At 40.5% G+C, this 18,708-nt stretch overlaps 1 long non-coding RNA gene across 18 annotated transcripts in view; it reads left to right on the forward strand.

The window, feature by feature from the left end:
* The first annotated feature begins 4,717 nt into the window (after nucleotides 1–4,717).
* The window catches only part of LOC124245782 (uncharacterized), a 76,173-nt gene continuing 62,182 nt past the window's right edge, over nucleotides 4,718–18,708 (forward strand). For 13 of the 18 annotated variants that reach the window (XR_006890328.1, XR_006890325.1, XR_006890339.1 and 10 more), the window contains exons 1-4: nucleotides 4,718–4,887; nucleotides 14,864–15,004; nucleotides 15,460–15,613; nucleotides 16,038–16,140. This is a non-coding gene — a long non-coding RNA (uncharacterized LOC124245782). Of the gene's footprint in view, nucleotides 4,888–5,607; nucleotides 5,663–5,804; nucleotides 5,850–7,141; nucleotides 7,399–14,863; nucleotides 15,005–15,459; nucleotides 15,614–16,037; nucleotides 16,158–18,708 lie in introns of those variants that run through there. The other 5 variants (XR_006890332.1, XR_006890330.1, XR_006890333.1 and 2 more) reach the window with 4 other exon arrangements.

The following is an 18,708-nucleotide window of genomic DNA, read 5'->3' on the forward strand; positions in this document are numbered from 1 at the left end:
TAGCTTATTAAGCATTTTTTATCATGAAAGTGCATTGGATTTTGTCAAATTCTTCTGTGGCTACTGAGATGACCATGTGGCTTTTTCGTTATTCTGTTAATGTGGTGCACAACATGGATTTTTACATGTTCATCTAACCACGTGTTCAAGGGATATAATCCTGTTTATATGCTGCTGGACTTGGTTTGCTAGTATTTTGTTGAGGATTTTTTGTGTGTGAGAGAGGAAGATTGGCCCTGAGCTAACATCTGTTGCCAATCTTCCTCTTTTTGTTTAAGGAAGATTGTGGCTAACACCTGTGCCAGTCTTCCTCTATTTTATATGGGACACCCCCACAGCGTGGCTTGATGAGCGGTGCTAGGTCTGTGCCCGGAATCTGAACCTGTGAACCCCCTGCCGCTGAAGCAGAGCATGCAAATTTAACCACTATGACACCAGGCTAGCCCCATTTTATTGAGGATTTTTGCATCCATATTGATAAGGAATATCAATCAATCTGTAGTTTTTTTTATTCTTGCGATATCTCTGTTTGGTTGTCATTTCAAGGTAATACTGACCTCAAAGAATGACTTTAGAGGTCTTCCCACCTTTTCTGTTTTGTTTGTTTGGAATAGTTTGTAAAGAATTGATACTATTTCTCCTTTAAATGTTTGGAAGATTTCAGTAGTGAAGCCATCTCGGCCTGGGCTTTTCTTGTGGGAAGTTTTTAAATTACTAATTTAGTCTCTTTACTTGTTATAGGTCTATTCAGATTTTCCATTTCTTCTTGAGGCAGTTTTGGTAGTTTGTGTCTTTCTAAGAATTTGTCAATTTCATCTAGGTTATCTAGTTTATTGGCATACAGCTGTTCATAGTATTCCCTATATTCCTTTTATTTCTGTAAAGTCAGTAGTGATGCACCCTCTTTCATTCCTAATTTTAGAAATTTGAGTCTTTTTTCTCTTTTTCTTGGTCAGTCCAGCTAAAGATTTTTCTCAATTTTGCTGATCTTTTCAAGGAACCAAGCTTTGGTTTTGTTGATTTTCTCTATTGTTTTTCTATTCTCTAGTTCACTTATTTTCATGCTAATCTTTATTACTTCCTTCTACTTGCTTTAAGCTAGTCTGCTTTTCTTTTTTCAGTTTCTTAAGGTGGTGGATTAGGTTATTGATTTGAGATCTTTATTTATAATATAGGTGTTTACAGCAATAAATTTACCTCTGAGGACCACCTTAGGCTGCATCCTATAAATTTTGGTATGCTGTGTTTTCTTTCTCATTTATCTCAAAGTATTTCCTAATTTTCTTTGTAATTAATTCTTTGACATATTGGTTATTCAGGAATGTAATGTTCAATTTCTACATATGTGTGAATTCCCTTCTGTTATTAATTTGTAATTTCATTCCATTGTGATTGGAGGACATACTTTATATAATTTCAATAATTTTACATTTATTGAGACTTATTTTATGGCCTAGCATATTGTCTGTCTTGGAGAATGTTCCATGAGTGCTTGAGAGGAATGTTTATTCTGCTGCTATTGGTTCGAACATTCTATAGACATCAATTAGATCAATTGGTTGATAGTGTTATTCCAGTTTTCCATATCATTGCTGATTTTCTGTCAATGTGTAGTATCCATTATTGAGAGTGGAGTATTCAAGTGTCCAACTATTATGGTTAGATTATCCATTTATCCATTCAATTTTGTCAGTTTGTTCCCATGTATTTTTGGGCTCTTTTGTTAGGTGCATAATATGTTTATAATTGTTATGGTGTCTTAATGAATCAAACCTTTTATCATTCTAAAATGCTTCAACCCTTTAAATATTTCTCAGACGTGTCATATTTCTTTCCATTCCACTAATACTCTAAAGCAGGCCTACATCAATTCTTGACCAAGTGATTTTTCTAAAATGCAAAGTCAACCACATCACTCCCTTGCTTAAAATCTTTCTCTCCAATAACTACTAGATAAACTCTGTTAGGCCCAAGAGAAGTAATCTTACCAAGATCAAATAAAGACAGTGACCAGAGCTAGGACTACATCCCAGGTTTGCCAACTCCTGTTTGAATACTCCCTTTACTGTAGGTACCACTGAGCTGGGTACTCTGGATTGGCCCATTCAATCTTCATTTAATTCTCCTTCTTGTTTGAGAAGTTGGAAAGTCAAAAAGTCCATTTTCTATACTCCCTTGCAGCCATAGTTCTGAAGGCAAAATAGGTCCATCAATTAGGATCAACTCCTCGAGATTTGGAAGGCAAATGTGATATCTTCAAGCCACATTTTTTCTCTTCTTGTTGGAAAATGGGTTGTGCAGACTTGCCACACAAATAAAATAACATTTTGGTGTTCATTCACCAGCTTTGTATGCCAATAATCAGCTATGGTGGTGACAGCTACAGCAGTGGTTTTTCACATATATATATGGATTTCTGGATTTATTTTAAGGAATTTGTTCACATGATTATGGAGGCTGGGAAGTGAAAAATCTGCAGGGTAGGCTAGAAGGCTGGAGATCCAAGGAAGAGCCAATGTTGCAGTTCAAGTCCAAAGGCTGTCAGGCTGAGGACCCAAGGAAAAACTCATGTTGCACTCCAAGTCCAAAGACTGACTGCTGGCAGAATTCTCTCTTGCTCAAGGGAGGTAAGTCTTTTGTCCTTTTCAGGCCTTCAACTGATGGATGAAGCCTACCCACACTATGGAGGGCTATCTGGTTTACTGAAAGTCCAACAATTTAAATGCTAATCTCATCCAAAAACATCCTCACAGAAACATCCGGAATGGTATTTGACCATATATCTGGGCACCATGGCCTAGCCAGTTGGCATATAAAATTAACTATCACATCCTCTAAAAGTGGGTCATTCTCCTACAAAATGTATAGGGTGGGGAAAAGAGAAATAGAGCCTCAGAATGTTAGCTTAAGATGAGTGGATACAGTAGACTTCCTCAAATTTCTCTTTGACCCCTCCTGAGGAACTGCTTGTGAACAGGGAAGTTCAGACAAATAGGTAGGCGCAGGGCGCCAAGCATTTTCTAAGGCTCAAGATTTACAAGCTGTGCCTCCTTCTTGAATTTCTCTTCAGATGGGACCATAGTAGATTAGGTAAGTTTTGTCAAAAGGAAGAGAAGTGGAAAGAGCAAGTAACTCCATCTGCAAGAATTACTCTGTGCTGACCTCAATTTTGCAATACTTTAAAAAAATGGTATGCTGTCTCTTTATTAAAAATAATAAAGATGATAATTAGGAACTTGGAAAAATAGTTAAAACAACACATTATCACATCTATAAAAATGCTGATGTTAAAACATTACATATTTAAACAAAAATTGAAAGAACACAAAGATATGCTAATGAGCATGAGATTTCTTTTTGGGGTGACGAAAAATTCTAAAATTGTGGTCATGGCTGTACAACTCTGTGAATATACTAAAATCCATTGCATTGTACACTTTAAGTTGGTAAATTGTAAGACACGGGAATTATATCTCAATAAAACACAACAAAAAAGAGAACACAAAGAAATAAAAAAGTTTGTTATAGTAATGTTGTAAAATTCTGGGGAAAATTTTCTTTTAACTTTTGTGCAATAACAAATGATTCTTTTAATCTAGGGGAGAGGTTCTTTGTACTACTATAACTTTAGTCATCCCTATTTCTTTTTTTCTTTCTGCATATTGCACATTGTTGCATAATCTTTTTGTGCATATTATGTAAAAAACACAAACTTCCATTGTTTCTCTGAATAATGTATGACATTCTTAATTAGAGAGGATGATGATGTACACATTTTATGGGTCTCAGGATTTATGGATTTGTGGGTCTCAGTTTTTGATATTTCCAAACTGGCTTTCTTAGAGAGCAAGAAGAACCAGCCACCAAAGTAAAATATTATAAAGAGAAACAAAATATTATTTTGTATTCTCTCCTCCTCACATCCAAAGAGGAATCTATTTCAGAGCCCATTGAATAAATGATGCCACGCTCTTAAAATTAATATGTGAATTTCTCTCAGAAGATAGGAACAAGCCTTGTATTTAGCAGTGAAGGACACTGAACAGTATTTTTAATGTCTGGGCAATACCAGGGTTGTGAAGAGAAAGAAAAAGGCATTGCATCCTGCTTCTTGCCTCCAAACTGATTGAACACTCCTGCCCTTTCTGCTCTGTGCAAGGGGTCTTTTGGTTCCCTGTCTCTGGGTCTTCTCAGCGGGTTCATCATCAATCAAGTGTTCTGTTTGCCCAACACGAGCTGGTTGAGCCCAGCTTGAGAACTGCTTTGGAGAAGATTGTGTGGATGTAATACCTTTTTTACATTTTTTTGCAGTATTTTTTACAATTTGCAACATCAGGCACACAAGGAGAGAAGTAAGAGGCCCAGTAGGGCTGCAGACTGGCAGGGAAGGCCAAGAATGGAAGGGTAGTCCACTAGGATAACAGCGAATAAAGGCAGACAACAGGAAGACGGTAATGAAATGTTGGGCTAAGATGAATGGGAGAGGGATTGACGAAGGAAGGATGGGATGAGGGAGGGATGGTGGTGGAAGCCGGTGTAACCAAGGGGAGGAAAGAAGGAAGAAGCAGGACAGGCAAGGGACCTGGTCACTGCGGAAGAGGCGAATAAGGCCGGCGGGCTAGCCTCGGAAAGGTGGTGGTGGGTGGCGGTGGAGAGAAGAGGGCGTGCTCAGCGCATGCGCTGGAAGCACACTGCGGCGATCCTGGAGAGGCAGTCCTTTACTGGCTTCAGCGGTGCAGTTGCAAGCGCGGCTGGTCATCTGTCCGTTGCCACCTTGGCCTGCTGCTGCCACCCTGGCGACGCGAACTCTGTGCCGCTGTGCCTCCACCCTGTCTTGGGACGGCCGGCGCTAAGAATTCTCGCTACGACAGTCGATTCAGCCAGGAGGTAAAGGAACGACGTAGGGGAAGAACATAGAGGGCGGCGGAGGGAACTCGTGCCAGGGAGATCCTTAATTTGTGTGTTCTCCCGGTTCACGAGAGGAAAAAATGGGGGACAGAAGGGGCCTCAGACCTTCCAGAGGATGTTGAGCATTTACTTCTCATTGTGAAAGGAATGAATACAGACTCCTTTCCTCTAACCAAGGTTGAGGCACCTGAGCGTCGGTCTTTCTCCAAACGTTCCCTGTTTTAACAATTTTGGAGTTCTTCGTATGTAGCAGAAGGTGTAAAGGGCGGGGCCATAGGACCAGGCTCATCCGATTATGAGAACGTTCTTTGCCTTTGTTCAGGGTGGAGGGTCTTATTACGGAGTCCGAGGGTACTCGCGGTGGATTCCATCTAGACTTGGCAGCGGCTCGGATCACCTGCAAAGCCGTCTTTCCCGTACTGCACTTCCCTAGTTTATCAAACCTACCCCCATTAGGGAAGGCTGGTAATGGCTCTCCTTGAGCATGGGGGCACAACTGTAGCGAGAAACACGTCCCGATGTCATCAGGCATGTGTATATAAAAAACGGAGGGGGAGGACAGGCGCAGTGCGCATGTGCATTTGAATGGCTGGGGAGGCGCGGCGCGGCGCGGCGCGGCGGCGCGCAGGTACATCTGAGGAGGCCTGACGTGAGGGGGAGGGGCCTCCAGTGGGGGAGAGCGGGAGGGACGCGCGCGCGCAAGGCTCGGGGAGGAGAGGGGGTCGAATGCGCATTCAAGAAAGCAAAGTTGCTAGTAAGTAGTTGGCGTCAGCGGTTGGGAGGGAGCGTGAAGGTGCGCATGCGTATTTGCGACAACATTGTGACGGTTGGCTTTAAACGGCAGGAGGGAAGAGGGGCGCATGCGTATTTCAGACGGAATGACGGAGAGGGGAGGCGCGCAGTGTACGTGTAATTAAGATTGCAAAATGGCGAGGGGGGAGGTAAGTTGTCCTTGCTTGGCCATTTTGGGCTAGGAGGGCCTGCAGAGAAGCAGATCTACCTTTCTCGCTGGGTGAAGGGATCAGCTCGAGTTGAAGTTGTCCTAGGCTGTGGCCAAGTTCTCCAAAAATTAACCCAGAATCTTAGTCTCTCACTAGCCTGTCGGTAATGTGGGCTTAAAAATGCGGAGGCGATGGTGACTCTATAAAAGGTTGCGGCAGCTGGCTGTGTGTAGGAAATGCGTAAAACTAGAGTACTTGGAGATAGGCCATATTCGGACAGTACACATTTGGAGGGCTCTCTGTCGGACTTGCAGATCTTGGGCCGCTCTACGTGGCTCTGGACACATTCTTTCATCCCATCAGAGGAGCAACACAGTGGTTGCTGTATTGTAAGAATCTGCTGTTATGTTGGTCAGAAGCCCTTGATTTTCTCCCCTTGAGAATATAGGGGTGAGGATTTGGCTGTTTCCGCATGCTTGTTACACTTGGCTTTAAACCTTGGATTTGGGCAAATGGCAGTGGTGGTATGAAGGTGACCTGGGCCCATACCCTTTCCTCTAAATTATTTTTTCTGTAAAACTTTGAGCACGGTTTCGTCTAGGGGGAAGATTTTTTTTGGATAGCCGTACTCTCATGGCTGTCAGTGAGGAGCTATTGTTAGTCGCTGAAACTAATAATTTAGCACTTAGATATGTAGAAAAGGCACTGGACCCAAAACTGGGGAGACAGGTCTTTTCCAATAATCTTAGCTGTTATCTCGTGCTGGTCTTTTTCATTCTCTGGGCCTATTTACCTATCTATAATAATAATTATACTTAAGCGGTCTATAGCGCTTAAACTACCTGCCAGATACTGGTCTACGTGCTTTTACACATGCCTTAACTCATTTAGTACTCTCGACAGTCTTATAGCAGTACCGTTGTTCATCCTTTTTACAAATGAGAAATTTGAGGGATACAGATCAAGTAATTTGTCCAAGGCCTTACATCCAGTTGAATGGCTAAGACTGGATTTTTATCCAAGTGGTATGGCTCCAGAATCCTGTGCTCTTAAACATTAGGCTTTATCCCCTAAAATGAGGGGGCAAATTTAAAGGACCCTTGTTTATGATTGCAAATTTTGTTTATAACTTACCTGTGTTGTTTAGGAAAGACCTGTTTGCTGTTTCTTATTTAGTGCATTGTACAGGGTTATGTATGTGGAGACAGAAAGTCAAGAATTAATATGGAGCCTAGTAGGGTGGCCATCCTTATCTACTCTTACTCTTGTCTTCTGTGCTTTTTGTTCTGCAGAGGGTTTAAAATGGCCGACTGCGGCACGCTGGACACACCCTTCTTGTTTTGCCTGATTTGAGACAACCGGTCATTTGCAGCAGTAGAGATTTTTTTCTTACCTATTATTAATATTTTGGTGTGTTAATAATACAGATGTCCAATGGTAAAGGAAAGGTTATTTCTTTTTTTCTTATGATAAAAGACTGAAAATGCATGGATTTTTAAAATTATTTGGTTAGGATAGATTCGTCGAAGTGGAATTACTACGTCAAAGGGTATGAATATGAACATTTTTAACACTATGTATTTTGCCAAATTTCTTCCCCAAAAGGTTGTACCCATTTTTACTCACACACTGAGTAGTGTTTGTTTAAAAAATTATTTTGTGGATAAAAACCAGTATTATTTTAATTTTGCGTTTCTTTGGTTATTGATGAGTTTGGATTCTTTTTTCCTCCATATGTTTCTTAGCAGTTTTATTTTCTTTCATGTGATGTTAGTTCATGTCATACTGATTTATCTGTTGGAATTTTAGTTTAACGTTTATTATTTATTTGAATGTGTTCTGTAAATGAAAGGTATTATTCAGATTTCTGTATTGTTATATACTCCAGGTTATTGTTTGCCTTTTAATTCTTGTTTTTAAATTTTTGATTAATAGAAGTTTGAAATTGTGGTCAAATCTGTCTTGTGTTTTGTGATTTTTCTTCCATTGTTTAAGTTTGGATAGTTCCATCAATCTAGAATTTTTGCAGGTATTCATTGTTGCTTTGTCTGAGGATAACCATCGGCTATGGGAAAAAAGATCCATAATTTCACCACCCAGAGATAACCAGTGTTAATAAATGTGTCACTTCTATTCATTCTCTCTGCATTTCTGTACAGTTGATCATATATATTTGTACCATTTTATATCGTGTTTTGTGGTTAATGTTATAACATGCATTGTTTCCGTGTTAAACATTCTTTGTAATTGTCATTTAATGGTTTCATGATATTTTGTTGTGGAAAGTATTTTATGGAAGTATTTTAAAATTTTCATGATTTTAAATTATGTAATGAATGTCTTTTCATTTAGTTTTTATTGTTTACCTATTTTGAGTTCTTTCTTTATAGAATAGAGTTCCAGAATTAGAATTATTCATCAGAAAGTTTGAACATTATAAAGACTTGCCATCATAGAGTTCTAAAAAATTGTCAGTTTTTGTACCCAGTCATTTAAATAGTTAAATTTTTTTGTTGTTGTTAAGTTTATATGTAAAAGAATGGCGTCTTTCTGAGACATTTCTCTGATTATTAGTGAGACTGGACTCTCAGATGTTAATTATTAGCTCTGATTTCCTTTTGTGAACTATTCAATTTGGGTCTGAATGTTATCTATCTGTGAGAACTCTGTATTTTGTGTTCTGTATAAGGATCTATTATCCCTTGTTATTTGTTGCAAATGACAAATGTCATTTGTTGCACATACGCTCCTGGCTAATGTTTGTTGCCGTTGAGTCTGAAGAAATGTTTGTGATTCCAAAGACAACTGCTACATAGAATACATGTCAGATTCTTGGTAGCCATTTTGAGATAACAGTTGTCTGTCCTTTAAATAGATAGCCATTTCTTTTTATCTTAAAAGCAAAGCACTCTTGAGTGCTGCACAGCAGTGGTGCTCCCTGGCTGTGGGTGTGGAGAAGACATGGCAACGTTTTGTCCCTAATAAGAAACCAACCTTCGCAAAACACAAAACAGTAGTCCCCTCTCCCTCATCCATTCAGGGGCTGATCTTGTTTTGAATATGAGTGACCTGGGGGAGGCTGTGGACAAAGTGTAATGTCCACATTTATAGATAACACTAAGCTCTTTGGGGATGTAAAATGCTAACGGGAACAAACTAATAACTGAGAAGACATTGTGAGTGTGGGCTGACAATTGGCGGAATAGAACAGTGTAGGTAACAGCATTGAAATGACTTTAGGGGAAAATAGTATGTTAAGCATATAAAAGAGTGACCTTAGAGACTTTGGGTCCTAAGACAGAGATCCTGGTGTAAATGGCAACAGTTTATTGATGTCATCAGCTCAATTTGCTGGTGGAGGGACAAAAGAGCCATTAAAAACCTAGGCCTTACTAAGAAGGGTATGGGGCATGCTATCTTTGTACAAAACCATTTGAACCAAATGTCTAGTTGACATTAGTAATCTCCTCAAGGAATCTCTTACTGTACCACTCACTGAATTTTGAAAAGGAGGTGGGAAGAGTGTGTTACCTCTCTGTTTCATTTTTCTTACTTATAATATATGGGTGATTTAGATTAGATGTTCTCAAAGATCTTGGGAGGGATGGGCCATCTCATTCTGGTTTCCTCAAACTGGATCTGTTATTTGTGATTCAGAGAATCTGTTTAATTATATTTATTAAGTAAACCTTTCTAAATTATTATTCCCACTCCGTGAGCTATATACTATCTCTTTTATATTTAACAACAGTCCAATTTTAATTTTTTCAGTGAAGGATGGGGATTATTGGCTTTAGAGGCAGCAAGCAAGCTGTTACTTACTGTTTTTTGCCATCCAGTAACACTGGGTTAATCCAGTTAGTTGTAAGCTCCCATTTTTCAGCATTTGCTAGTTAGTCGCAAATGTTCAACTAGGCTTATGTGTGTGGTGGGGAAGTTGACAGATGTATAATAAGCAAAACAAAATGAAGCCAAACAACAGCAAAGCTTGTGTTGTAGAGGAGGTGGTTGAGATGGCCCTTTACTGGAGGCCTGTGCTTATATCTTAAGTGTGACAGACCCATTTTACATAATGCCAATGTCGAGATCCCCAAACCGCCTATGATCAGGAGTTAGGGAGAGCCTGGATATTTGAAGTAGCCTAAAAGCATTTAACCTTGGATTTCTACAATTTCTTCCTCCCCTCTTTTGATGTTACAGCCGGCAGCAGCCTGGAGCAGCACCCCCTGGAAAGAAATTTTACATCGGCCATTATAATACAACCTGATAAGTGTTACAGCACTTATCAGGTTGTATTGTAATTGTCTGTGTATATGCGTGTCTCCCTTCCTATGTATTCAGTTAGACTGTGAGCTCCTTGAGGGCAGGGACAGTGTCTTCACCTCCAGAGCCCAGCCTGGCACATTAGTAGGCCTCAGTAAATGTTTATTGGATGAATAAATGAATGACTCATCAACAAACATTTATTGTGTGCCTGCTAACGTGATCTCCACAGGCTCTGGACTGTCAACTATTTCTTCAAAATGCACGTGGTCAGAAACTTGGTATTTGTTTCTAGTTTTGTATATACCTTCTTAAGTGTTTCTGCTGAGATAATGCTATTTTTGTGTTTGGATTTCAGTCCTTGGTGTTTACAGATGTTGCTACTGCTGACAGTTTCTTCCTTGGTGGGACCTGGGTGATAGCTGCCAGATCGGGAGCCTCATCCTCACTGCCCAGTGTTTGATAAATGGTTCCTACATGTAGGCTCATCCCCTTTTCACTCCTCCTCAGGTCATCCTCCAAATGGTATTCCTAGGTAGGGTTCACGTTCTAGATCAGGGGTGCACAAGTACAGCCCATGGACCGCCTGGATTTGCAATTAAAGTTCTTCTGGAACACAGCCATGCTCATTTGTTGTTGTTTTGTCTGTGGCCTTTTTGCAATGGCAGAGTTGAGTAGCTATAGCTACATCAGAGACATGGTGGCCCACAAAGCCTGGCCCTTTACAGAAAAAGATTGCCTACCCTGTTTTGGATCATCACTCAACAGTGATGGTTCTATTCCCCTCTCCACTCACCAGAGATACTTGTAGTATCTCAGAAACTCATTTATTTACCTCATTCTTTATTGATTATGACAAGTCTTTTTCTTATTTTACAGATGGGCAAGCTAGGACACACTTCAAACTAGGAGATTGATTATAAGACCTCCCCCAGGGTCCTGCAGTCAGTCAGTTACACTGTGTCCTTCAACATCAAGTTTCAAGCTTCAACTCTCGAAATTCCTTTTGTTATATCCTAACTTGAAGCACGTGGACATACCATGCCTTAGTGCCTTATTACTTGCCTCCCTCTTTCCTACACAGCTCTTTGCAGTGAAAATATGGAAAATAAGGAATTAATCTGAGATAAGGCAGAAAGGTAGGCTGAGGCAAATGTTTAGAAGGTCCGAAGAAGTGGTGTTTCTGAAATCTTGACTTACTCAGACTTCTACAGGTAGCAAGCATGGACTTCCAAGATTTTAGGGTCCTCCCCTCTACCATCCCTAATCTACCACATTGTCTTGGTAACCTGCCTGTGAGTATATTGTGGTTCATTTCACTTCATTAAAAAGTTGCAGAGCTCCAAGTCCAATGCAAGAAAGCTAGATCTGAGAAAACAAACTGGAGAGAATATTGGATATTCTCATTCTAGGAGTAAAATGAAGGGAAAGGCCTTACAGCGTTGTTGTTCAAGCTGCTTGGTGGATTTTTCCCAGCATTTTATTATGAAAATTTTCAAACATACATGCAGAAAAGTTGAAAGAATTGTACAGTGAAAACCCATATACCCACCACCTAGATGGTGCAATTAACATTTTGCTATATTTGCTTTACTGCACATTCATATGTCTTTGTTGGATGGGTTTTTAAAATATTCATGTTGTCATTCATTTTGATCTCATCTGTATCTGACCCATCATGGTGCCAAAAAATAGTTTCTTTTGATCCTTATCTGTATTTTCCAAGTTGGCATGGATGCCACTGCAGCCTAGCTGTGTATAAGCAGATCTGCCTGGGAATGAGAGTCCCAGGGAGAGAAGCCATTTTGTTTCTGGGAGAAAATGGCTTTAGCTCACTGTTGTTTACTGGAAGTAGTAGGAGAAGGAAAGAAGGAAGACCAAGTCCAGTGTGAATCCTTCTAATAATAGACTGTCCTCCACTTCATTCACTTAACCGGCTTGCGGTGCAGGTGATTTTCTGAGTGGCTTCCACTTGGTTCTTTCCTTTAAGACTTGAAGGAGAAATAGTAAAGTCACATTGAAATGCCACTGATGATATTCAGCATTAGCACAACTCCTTGGAATTTTAGCAAACGGATTTTTAATTTGGACTACTGTCTAATAATATTCTCTCAGATCTCTTTTTTTTTTTTTTTTTTTGAGGAAGATTAGCCCTGAGCTAACATCTGCTGCCAGTCCTCCTCTTTTTGCTGAGGAAGACTGGCCCTGAGCTAACATCCGTGCCCATCTTCCTCTACTTTATATGTGGGATGCCTACCATAGCATGGCTTGTCAAGCAGTGCCATGTCCACACCTGGGATCCAAACCGACGAACCCCGGGCCACCAAAGCAGAACGTGCAAACTTAACCGCTGCACCACCGGGCCAGCCCCAATTGGATCTTTTCTGTTAGCACTAGCCACAGAGTCAATTAGGAAGCACCACCAACTGAAATGTAATTCATCTTTATCATGAATATGATCATGGTAAATGTTACCTCTTTGTATCTATCTCCCTTCATTCAAGCTTGAGGACAGAGGCTGTATGTTGCTCATCTTTGTAATTCTCTTAGTAATAAATGCTTGTATTTATAAAAATGCATTATTGCATTTAATACCTATCACATGGGCCAAGATTAAAAAATGTCATACTAGTGTTAGTGGGATATGTCCACTTTGAGTGTGATCCTTTGTAGCATCAGTGTGGCAATATATTAGTTGGCAGAATAAATCTTGCATGTCCATTGACCTAGCAATTTCATATCTAGGGATATACCCCCAAATGTTCTAAATAAATTCTAAAATATTTTAAGGATTTTCTAAAAGGTTTAGGCATGGGAAGGATCAAAATGTTCATAGCAGTAAAAAATGGAAAAACTTACCTATCATAAATAGGAATTTGGATAAATTTTAGCCTATTCATGTACAACATAGGCATTAAAAATAAAAATAGTCTTGTAGATGAATATTTGATTTGGAAAGATGTACCCAGTATATTAGTTGAAAAAAAGGCTACAGAAGAGTAGTATAGTTTCATCCAATTGTTGTAAAATAAAAATTCATGTTCTTAAATATACATGAAAGTAGATGGAAGAACATACCCCGAGTGTTAAACTTTCTGGGATTCTGTGGTTTTTACTTTCTATCCTTAATGTATTTCTGGAATTTTTTTCAAGAGTGTACATGTGACTTTCAAAGTTAGGCAAACATTGAAATTATTTCCATTTTGAAATTTGTTGACCTGAACAGAAGTGGAATTTTAGTGGGGTGGTGAGGGGGCTGGAACCTGGAGCAGTTTAGTTTGGAAAAGAGCTGAGTGGGGTGGAAGAAGGGAGTGGTAGAAATAGATCTCCGTCTTCAGAGAAAGGCATTAACTACCAGCTACTCTATTCTTGGCTCTTTAGTGCAGACATTTCACACATTAGGGTTTATACTTACCATTTATTTTACCGTTTATAAATACCATTTATTTACTAGGGTTTATATTACCATTTCCCAGTTAGGCCCTGTACACATTCATTTCCCACCCTTGTCCCTCTAGGCTTTAATAAGCTAAATACTTGCTAATGGCAGCAGCTGCTTGTGGATGTGCAGATCTTGCTCTAATAATGGCTGCTTTACTTTATCCAATAAAGAGATGGCCCAAACCCATCAAGGCTCCTGCTTCCTCCCACATACACACTTGGCAGCATGAATATCGCCCACATATGGTGAGAGAGCTTTCTGCCTGGATCTCATATCACTAGTAGATTATAAGACATACTTTTTTGCTGGTGGTAGATGAAACAGTTACAAATGAGCCCTGAGAAACTGCTTCTTGGATCTTCCTAGGGTTTGAAGATTGCCTGCATCTCAGTGAATAACAGGAAACCTAGTTACACTAGCTTGTGCTGCCAGCATCTAATGATAATAATTAATAGCCCGGGCTTTGTGCCATCGCTGAATTGCCAGATTTCTGGGTTGCTTTTCATGCTAAGCAGCTAGGGATTGGGAAATTTAGAGGCAGTCTGATGCTTCCTTAAAAAGAAAGGACTTTTGGGGGTCTTTGGCTTGTCCTACGTGGGTCTCAGGTCTCAGCCCCATTTCTCCTAGTGGTTGAGTCTTGGAGGTAGGGGACTAGCCAAGGGCCTGCCTAGCTCCTGTGATCCTTTTGGTAACCCAGGCAGCTGGTAAGGGAAGAGATATGTTCACTTCCTTTTCACATTTGAGTAAGGTGATTCCTGGTAGAAGTTGAGATTGTAAATGATAGACCTTGGTCCAGAGCCCAGGGTTTTGTTACCTTTCCTCATCAGTGTGAACCAAATGCCATCTGATGACTAGATAGAGGTTTCATTCACTTTTAGGGGGCTCTTTTAGTCAGGAGTATGAAATGGAGGGTCATAACTGCCAGACATAGAAGGGCCCCTGAGAGATCAGGTTTACCGCCATTCAAAGATAGGGATGTTGAGATCTAAAGAGGGGAAGAAGGACTTGCAGGCAGCTGGGGAGATCAGCATCAGAGTTTATATCTGAGTTGTAACATTTTGGTATAATTGCTTAGGGTGTCTGTACCCAAGTTATCTCATTTAAAATGGGGACAAGAATCCTTAATTGTAGGCATTGCAACAGCCTTTACCAGATAAAGAACATAATTGTGATGCAAGAATGAAATCTGAGGTCCATGGTGTGGGCTGGATGACTTGACTAAGGTGGTAAAAGTAAAATTAAAGCTAGATCTCAAACCTTGACAGTTCTATCTTAAATTTGTTTCTTCGTCCTTCTCTCTATCCTACAGGTGACACCAAATGTGATCAGAAATCATGCCAGTGGTGAAGAGGTATATTGAGTGCTGCCTGGCCCAGTGAGGCTACTAGAGAATTGGGAGAGGCTCAAATCAGCATCCTACACATGGTTATCAAACCATTGTGAAGTCTCGGTAAGTGGTCAGAGGCTTTGGTGGTCAGTGGCCCAGTTAGTGGGAAGGAGCGGGGGAGATAGTCTTAATAGGCACTAGGCAATTATTGATATTTTTGCATTATATGAAAAAAGGTCTTAAAATATTCAGACTACACTACAGAGTAATGAGCCTAACCTCTGCTTTCTCCATTCTCCCATTTTTGCAGGTGGGGGGAATTGGATTTCTTGCCCAAGATTATAGCTAGTTGGTGTAGAAAATGAACTTGAATCCAAGCCAGTAATGTGTTTTCTACCACTGCATCCTCTAGATTCCATCTAAGCCCAAGGAGGCCATATGAGACAGAAATGTTTTTATTCCATACTGAACGATTTTTATAATAGCCTCTGAGATTGTGCTCCCCTGATGAAGGAAATTTCCATGGTGTAAAATTTTATTAAGCATAAAATCACCTGGGATGCTTGTTAAAAATGCAGATTCTTGGGCAGCCAGAAACCTTGTCGTTGGTCAAGAGCAACACTAAGACTACCTGTCACTTATATTGAGGCTTCCTGCCCAGTGGGTTCACCAGTGAGCCAGAATGAATCACTGTTGCCATGGATATCCTTGTGAGGCAGCCGGGAAGCCTTGGTAAGTTGGTGGTGGTTTGGGGGAGGGGAGTCCCCAGTTGGTGGTATGGAAGTGATGATCGGAATGCAGCACTTTCCCCCTTCCTTCAACAGATAGCTAAGTGCCAGAGACTATTTTAGATATTGAGAAAGTTCTGCCATCACGGAACTTTCATTCTTGTAAGAGTAGACAAAGGAATAAATTACCAGTAAATGCATAATGTATCGTAAATGTTACATCAAAAGTTTTTCCATTATGGTGTGAAAAATCGCATTAAAAATGGTTGGGTTAGACTAAGCAACACCTTCCGTTTTTCCCCCCACTTCCCATTCTCCCTTTTAATACCTGCCACTGTCTCTCAGTGCAGTGGAGGCTGACCAGGCTGAATATGGGAGGGTCATACATGATGAAAGCAATCTTTTTCCTTTTTGTAACCCCTCACTAGGATGAATTATGAAAGATATGTTTGAAAAGCATTTTAGAGAGTCCACCAGATCTGCCATGTGAGTGAATGTGCAACAGAAGAGGGGTGCCTCTCAGCGATTAAGGTAACACAGTGATTAAGGTAAGTAGGGTAGGAAAGGCTGGCTCTGCCCTGACTCCTGTCACGGAGGCTCTTAGAAATGTCACTTCCAGGGGCCAATACTTTTAAAGCCTGCAGTCTATTCTATAGTACATCTTTCTCAAAACGGTTGGGATGGATTATATGCTTACCAAGTCTATGATCACCCCTTGCAGAAGAACTGAAATGGTTCCTAGGTAAACTAGGTGGCGTAAACTGCGTGTCACAAATAACATCAGTGTGACAATAATTCACTCCTTTTAACGGGAGTGTCTGTTCTTTCAAACAAGACTTGTTGAGAGTTTTTTCTTAATCAGACTGTAGAGCTGTATACGTCCTGTCAAAAGCCAGCAAATAGCAGAGGCTCATTGTTTCGGTGGCAGCCAAGTGTATGGCATTTTGGATCAGTAATTTCAGAGGCAGCATGGTCTTCCAGATTGCACTGCTCTTAAACCAATTGGACTGGCATTCATTTTTGGCTCCTCAGGGGTCAGTCCCCTAATAGGCTTTAGGAAGCCACGAAATGGTTCATATTAAACTAGGCAACATCTATACTATGGCTCTTCTTGGGAGATCTCTGCAGAGGCCTTCCCTATCTTAGGCTAATAGTACCTCCATCCAGAGTTAATACCTGAGGGCCAGATCAGTCCTTGGTATCTGTCATTTTTCATGGAAGTAATAAAGGTCACCTTTTCCCATGAGGATACTCTTGAGATGGTGTCTTCATAGCATAATGTTCCTGGTATAGGCTCTGGAGTGTTTGGGTAGTTTCTATTGGCAGAATTAGGTAGATTAGCCTGCACAGGGAACCTGAGTGATAGAAAAGTTGGCTTTTCGCTGAGGAGAAGCCTGGAATAATCACTGATACAAAGGGAATTCCTGCATTCTGTGTCCGCCACCACAACTTATTTCAAAATGATATTGTTCACATGTAAGGATATGAATGTTAACATGCTGTTAAAAAAAGTCTCCCTATCTCTTTCTCTGTATCGGCCAAAATAGGTTGTATAAATCCGGCTTTTGCTGTCTGAACCACAGTTCTTTCCCTAAGACTTTCCTATCCCCATTATCCATCCTCTTTTCCTTTTTTGACAGCAGGTCTGCTGTTTTTTCTTTTTCTTTCTCTTTAGGCTAGTCATCTAGCACCCACACATAACTTTTGAAAATTTCCTTTCTAAAGTAATGTATATTAATAGTAGCACTTATCAGTTATAATTGCCTTTTATGTTTTAGGCAAGTGCTTTCCACATATTATCTCATTTTAGCTTAACAGTAACTCTGAGAAGTAGGATTTGTTCCTATTTTACAGATAATAAAACTGAGGATCAGAGAGGTGATGTCACCAGTGTAACACAGGGAGCCAGTAGTGGAACTGTGTGTGTCACACTCCAAAGATCTTAACCACCTCACTATACCTGAAGCGCTAGAATGTGGCAAGCGCATTCTTAGTCATTGGGACTTCTTGCCTTGTGGGGTCCTCGTTACTGTCTTCTGCCCAGACACAGGAGCACATGTGAGGGGTTCATTCTCAAAGGAAGATTCAGATGCCCAAGAATGATGGTGCGAAGGATGTGTAGGTCCCTCTAACTTTTAGAGATGACTACTCTGGATAGGTTGGCATTTATTTCTCTCCCACACAGCCTCTTACCATTTGTTTATCTTTTTCTTCATGCCTTTTATTATTATGCCCACCCTCCTGCATGATGTCTATGTTGGACAATTTCTGTGAGGTTATCCTTTATTCTGCACCAAACCGAAAGGAATCGCAAGAGTCAGAGTCACAACTGAAAATCCCATCACTGGCAGGATGTTAATTCAGGTGCCAGGTGCATCAGGGGCTGGAACAGCCTGCTGTACAGATCAGCATCTCCCGCTGGAATTCCGTTAGCAGACAATACTGATAACGTTACTTTCTGTTCGTATCAAGTGGAAAACAACAAGAATACCTGTCAATAAATACTTTCACAAATTTTGTTGCTGGTAATGTAATAATGTCCAGACAGTTACCATACTCTAGGGGTTGGCAAAGTATGGCCCACATGCCAGCTGCCTGTTGTTGTAAATAAAGTTTTGTTGGAACACACTCCTGCTCATTCAGTATTGTTCATGGCTGCCTTTGACACTATAATAGAGTTGAGTAGTTGCGACAGGGACCATATGGTCCACAGAGCCTGAAGCATTACCATCTGGCCCTTTGCAGAAAGTTTGCCAACTTCTGACGTAGATTAAATGTATTATGTCTACAAATCCTCAGTGCCCCCCCCCCCGCCCCCGCCAATCCATTTTGTTTTCTGTGGGACTTGGATTTATAGCTGATCTTAGAAAGTATGGAATCTCACAGTAGTCAGTTTGAATTTCTTCCCAGTAAAATGAAGCTCGCAAAGAAAGCACATTCACAAATTGGGTCATATATACAGAAAGAACTATGCTTTATGTGCCTCGTTGCAGTTCTGCGTTTATCCTATGTGGTTCCCTCAGTTTCTTCCCTTCTCAGGGATAAATTTTAAAATGTATTTTAAATGTAGCCGTTCTCAAGTATCCAAAAAATTGCAAC

This window comes from Equus quagga, chromosome 10 (assembly GCF_021613505.1).
Source record: "Equus quagga isolate Etosha38 chromosome 10, UCLA_HA_Equagga_1.0, whole genome shotgun sequence".
Lineage (NCBI taxonomy): Eukaryota > Metazoa > Chordata > Mammalia > Perissodactyla > Equidae > Equus > Equus quagga.